Here is a 6,030-nt window from a genome sequence, read left to right on the forward strand (position 1 = left end):
CTACCCCACAACCAAAAGTTTTGGAGGGTAGTACCGCTGCTAAGACAAACAAAATGATGAAGGGGCAGGTGAAGGGTATACATCTCCCACCTAGAACCCAGTCTGAGTCTTCCCCTCTTAAAATAGCAGCAGGGACCGAGGGACATAAATCGCAGTCTTTTAACAGGGAACCCGTAGAGGGGGCCTCCTCTGTTGCATCAGAGGAGGACTTTGTGGACCTAAGGAAGCCAAGCAAGGGGCGACCATGTGTACATCACAGTACAGGCCAGAAAGGCAAAGAATGGTCACTGAAGGTCCACAAACCTACGGTTTTTATGGATGATGGCAATTTAAGCCGAATTTCACAAATTACAGATCCCAATGTTCAGGTTGATGTCTTCCCAGGGGCAACCTTCCGAAATCTTTCACAGATCCTACAAAAATTATCTCCCCAGCCGGCAACAGATACAGTTGTGCTGGCAGCTGGAATTAACAATCGGGATCAGCACCCGAAAAAAACAGCAATTAAACAGCTACAGGAGCTCTGGAGGACAGCCAAAAGGACTTTTCCTAACGCTAGTATCCATACACCCCTTATCCACTTTTCAGATCTATTACCGGCAATACAACAAGACACTTTGTTAATAATTAATGACTATATTACGTGTCATGCAGACCCGCTGGATGAAATAAATAGCTTACAGTTCAAAGTGGATCCCAGAGATCCAATCTGCTGGACTAAGGACACAGCCCATAAAATTTTCGAATCTTGGTGTGAACAGGTGACCCCTGTATCAATGGAAAGTACGGGCAGTCAATAGAATAATACAAACTAATGAAATTGTATGCATGGTTTGATTTATAATCAAAATTAACATCTATTTATTTAACAAGCACTTTTTATTGTACATTAGCACTTATTTTAATTGGACAGTGTAATATAAAGATTTCAATGTTTGTTTTCCTAAAGGTGGTTTTAGTTTCATTTTAAATTTAAATTAAATTTTAATTTCAATCAATTTATCTAAACATTTTAGACAATTATTTATAGTTTTAAATGTTTATTTTATTTAATTGTGAATAAGGGCACCTATTTATGCATTTTAATTTCGATGGAGCTGGTTCACATGGTAAGAGCTATGGTCTTCTACAATAATGTCACTTACAGCAGGAGGATCAGTGACAATCAAGGAGTATAATAAATTACAAGTTATCACATAAAGTTTGAAATTCTTGACTCTTATTGAAAGCATAAATCCTCTTCTGTGTTCTTCCCCGGCCCCCCCCAAGTTCTTCTTTCTGTGGTTCTTCACCTTTAGAACCTATCTCTCCTTATCACAGGAACCCCCTTTCCTCTTAACCCCTTGACCCCCCTCTCCTTCTAACCCTAAGACCCCCTCTCCCCCTAACCCCCAGATTCCCTCTCTCTCCCTAACCCTAAGACCCCCTCTCTCTCCCTAACCCTAAGACCCCCTCTCTCTCCCTAATCCTAAGATTCCCTTTCCTTCCCTAACCCTAAGACCCCCTCTCTTTCCCTAACCCTAAGATCCCCTCTCTCTAACCCCAAGACCCCCCCTCTCTCTAACCCTAAGACCCCCCCTCTCTCTAACCCTAAGACCCCCCTTCTCTCTAACCCTAAGACCCCCCCTTTCTCTAACCCTAAGACCCCCCCTCTCCCTCACCCTAAGACCCCCCTCCCCCTCTTTTTTTTCTCTCTCTTTCTTGAGTCCCAAGTTATCCTTTATTTTCTGTTTTGACCATTTATAACTTGTACTTACCGGAACCTGTATTTTTAATATATATCCATCATTATTTCTTTTTAACTTACCTTTTAGTTGATTTTATTCTATACCTACCATTGGGGGACACAACATTGGGATCAGGTATACCACTGTCATTTTTGGATAATAATATAATAAATAAGACTGATTTATAATTAAAAATGTACTCACCTTTTTGATGTCTTGACTGCCAGATACTTACCTTCCAGGATTACAGTCATCTAGGTCGTTGTCTCCGCCGTCTCCGTCGTCTCCGTCGTTTCCGTCGTCTTCGTCGTCTCCGTCGTCTCCGTTGTCTCCGTTGTCCCCGTCGTTATCACTACAATAGAAGTGCCATTTAGAATAACTCCCACCAAAGGGTCTCTCCCCCTTACAAAGATACAGCGAATATATTAAGACAAGGTATTAGTGCTGCCAGTGCACCATAAAACACTATATGTGTGAGCTTAAAACATTAATCTTTACTTTAACCTAACCTAGCCAGTGCCACTATGCCAGTCTAATCTAAAGCATACACACAGTAGGAGGAGAATAGAAGGATCAGGGGAGGGGTGTTAAGCTATATGAATGGCAAACAGGCCACTATCATTGGTCAGATTTAAAGTCACATGACAGTGACATCACAAACAGCTGCAGCTGCACAGTATTTAAAGAATGGGTTTCAAATGCCGGTTAGTTCAGTCTCCTGATGAAGCATCGACGATGCGAAACGTTGGGACTTTTTATTTCATGAGTTTTAAAGCTTCTTTGGAAGCAGTGTAGCCTTTTTATTTTTCTTTAATAAAGTATCTTCTTTTAACCAAAAAAAACTATTCCAAACCAATCTGGGGAAGCTAAACAAGCACGGCCAAGGGACCATTAAGGAACCACCACTTCAGTGCCTAAGGACGTGGAGGACTACTCAAGGATTACCTGGACTATTGGGACTGAGTAAAACTTACCTGAGGATCCGGTAGCGTCTTGTTTCTCTCCAAAAGCAGCAAGGGACATCCAGTTCAAGGAGAAGGCCTAATCACAAGGCCTAGGCCTAGAAAAGGCCCACTCACCTTTGCTTTCCAGGGAGAACCAGACGACCCAGGGAAAAGCCACTGGAGTTGAATCCACACTGGACTGAGGTGGGATAGCGATTTTATTGTCATATATTGAAAGGATTGGTTTGCAAGGATGGTTTTAGAAGATGATGGCTATACTGTTTTAGCAGGGCTCATGGATAGGGATACCGGCAGTCATATAACCAACACAGCATTTACAGGCCTAGATAAACAGATTACTAAGGCCTATTTTAAATTAATTCAAACAACACATCACTTAATGACGGTGGAGGGGTCACTACTCACCAATACACTTCCAGCAGGTATGATAAAACAGGTTATGAAACTTACACAGTTTATTAAACCAGCGGTCCCCACAAGCACTACAACAGCTAAAATAATAGCCAATACTCACCTGTGGATGACCAACAATATGGAGATTCTGCAAGAACATTATACACAAGGTAGACAATCACTTTTAGCCGGGATAAATTCATTCAAACAAAGGGAATGGGAAATAGCCAACCATTGGGCCAGAAAAAGGTACCACAAAAAACTTAAAATAGAGGTTTTAAACAAAACAAAAAGTATTATTCTGGCCCACCTGAAAATGAGGTCTAATGCTAGCGGTGTTACTAATGGGGAAAATGTACCTTTTAGGATCAGTCCTCCCGAGCCTGGCAGACTTAATCCAGGTGGAACAGGGGATAAGGAACTACAGTTCCCAGAAGCACCTGATGGTGAGACCCTGACTCATAGGCCTTCTACAGGCCCAAGGTTAAATTGTACCTCACACAATTTCAGTGATGAGGTGATCAACAATTCTCTCAACCTGAGCATTGACAATGTTTTGCCTAATTTCACTCTTTTAGGTCCCCCTACCCCACAACCAAAAGTTTTGGAGGGTAGTACCGCTGCTAAGACAAACAAAATGATGAAGGGGCAGGTGAAGGGTATACATCTCCCACCTAGAACCCAGTCTGAGTCTTCCCCTCTTAAAATAGCAGCAGGGACCGAGGGACATAAATCGCAGTCTTTTAACAGGGAACCCGTAGAGGGGGCCTCCTCTGTTGCATCAGAGGAGGACTTTGTGGACCTAAGGAAGCCAAGCAAGGGGCGACCATGTGTACATCACAGTACAGGCCAGAAAGGCAAAGAATGGTCACTGAAGGTCCACAAACCTACGGTTTTTATGGATGATGGCAATTTAAGCCGAATTTCACAAATTACAGATCCCAATGTTCAGGTTGATGTCTTCCCAGGGGCAACCTTCCGAAATCTTTCACAGATCCTACAAAAATTATCTCCCCAGCCGGCAACAGATACAGTTGTGCTGGCAGCTGGAATTAACAATCGGGATCAGCACCCGAAAAAAACAGCAATTAAACAGCTACAGGAGCTCTGGAGGACAGCCAAAAGGACTTTTCCTAACGCTAGTATCCATACACCCCTTATCCACTTTTCAGATCTATTACCGGCAATACAACAAGACACTTTGTTAATAATTAATGACTATATTACGTGTCATGCAGACCCGCTGGATGAAATAAATAGCTTACAGTTCAAAGTGGATCCCAGAGATCCAATCTGCTGGACTAAGGACACAGCCCATAAAATTTTCGAATCTTGGTGTGAACAGGTGACCCCTGTATCAATGGAAAGTACGGGCAGTCAATAGAATAATACAAACTAATGAAATTGTATGCATGGTTTGATTTATAATCAAAATTAACATCTATTTATTTAACAAGCACTTTTTATTGTACATTAGCACTTATTTTAATTGGACAGTGTAATATAAAGATTTCAATGTTTGTTTTCCTAAAGGTGGTTTTAGTTTCATTTTAAATTTAAATTAAATTTTAATTTCAATCAATTTATCTAAACATTTTAGACAATTATTTATAGTTTTAAATGTTTATTTTATTTAATTGTGAATAAGGGCACCTATTTATGCATTTTAATTTCGATGGAGCTGGTTCACATGGTAAGAGCTATGGTCTTCTACAATAATGTCACTTACAGCAGGAGGATCAGTGACAATCAAGGAGTATAATAAATTACAAGTTATCACATAAAGTTTGAAATTCTTGACTCTTATTGAAAGCATAAATCCTCTTCTGTGTTCTTCCCCGGCCCCCCCCAAGTTCTTCTTTCTGTGGTTCTTCACCTTTAGAACCTATCTCTCCTTATCACAGGAACCCCCTTTCCTCTTAACCCCTTGACCCCCCTCTCCTTCTAACCCTAAGACCCCCTCTCCCCCTAACCCCCAGATTCCCTCTCTCTCCCTAACCCTAAGACCCCCTCTCTCTCCCTAACCCTAAGACCCCCTCTCTCTCCCTAATCCTAAGATTCCCTTTCCTTCCCTAACCCTAAGACCCCCTCTCTTTCCCTAACCCTAAGATCCCCTCTCTCTAACCCCAAGACCCCCCCTCTCTCTAACCCTAAGACCCCCCCTCTCTCTAACCCTAAGACCCCCCTTCTCTCTAACCCTAAGACCCCCCTTTCTCTAACCCTAAGACCCCCCCTCTCCCTCACCCTAAGACCCCCCTCCCCCTCTTTTTTTTCTCTCTCTTTCTTGAGTCCCAAGTTATCCTTTATTTTCTGTTTTGACCATTTATAACTTGTACTTACCGGAACCTGTATTTTTAATATATATCCATCATTATTTCTTTTTAACTTACCTTTTAGTTGATTTTATTCTATACCTACCATTGGGGGACACAACATTGGGATCAGGTATACCACTGTCATTTTTGGATAATAATATAATAAATAAGACTGATTTATAATTAAAAATGTACTCACCTTTTTGATGTCTTGACTGCCAGATACTTACCTTCCAGGATTACAGTCATCTAGGTCGTTGTCTCCGCCGTCTCCGTCGTCTCCGTCGTTTCCGTCGTCTTCGTCGTCTCCGTCGTCTCCGTTGTCTCCGTTGTCCCCGTCGTTATCACTACAATAGAAGTGCCATTTAGAATAACTCCCACCAAAGGGTCTCTCCCCCTTACAAAGATACAGCGAATATATTAAGACAAGGTATTAGTGCTGCCAGTGCACCATAAAACACTATATGTGTGAGCTTAAAACATTAATCTTTACTTTAACCTAACCTAGCCAGTGCCACTATGCCAGTCTAATCTAAAGCATACACACAGTAGGAGGAGAATAGAAGGATCAGGGGAGGGGTGTTAAGCTATATGAATGGCAAACAGGCCACTATCATTGGTCAGATTTAA

This window comes from Paramormyrops kingsleyae, chromosome 13 (genome assembly GCF_048594095.1).
Source record: "Paramormyrops kingsleyae isolate MSU_618 chromosome 13, PKINGS_0.4, whole genome shotgun sequence".
Lineage (NCBI taxonomy): Eukaryota > Metazoa > Chordata > Actinopteri > Osteoglossiformes > Mormyridae > Paramormyrops > Paramormyrops kingsleyae.